The sequence below is a fragment of the Branchiostoma belcheri genome, unplaced genomic scaffold (assembly GCF_001625305.1).
Source record: "Branchiostoma belcheri isolate BF01 breed outbred unplaced genomic scaffold, Haploidv18h27 scaffold95, whole genome shotgun sequence".
NCBI lineage: Eukaryota > Metazoa > Chordata > Leptocardii > Amphioxiformes > Branchiostomatidae > Branchiostoma > Branchiostoma belcheri.
In genome coordinates this window covers 325,182-325,508 of record NW_017804631.1, presented here as the reverse complement: position 1 = coordinate 325,508, position 327 = coordinate 325,182, and positions in this window count along the sequence as shown.

Here is a 327-nt window from a genome sequence, read left to right as displayed (position 1 = left end):
TTTGCCTGGGCCTAACTGATTTTTGACCCCTGGCGGCTTTCCTGGCACTGTAGCAGAAATTATAAATTCTTTCCAAATTATATGTGTACGTGTATGAAAAGAACGATTTATCAAGAACGAAACAGGTAAACACAAAATCGTCGCCTGTGTTTTTTTAAAAACATCATACTTGTTCTTATTACCTTCGCTTAGTTTATGTTTTAGGTAGTGTTTTTGTACGTACTTATGTTTAGTTTAAAATAAGCTTTGGATACATGTTCGTGAAATTCGGTAACGTCACATCGGTAAGTCTTGTTAAGAATAGGGTTTTCAGGGCCACCACTAATG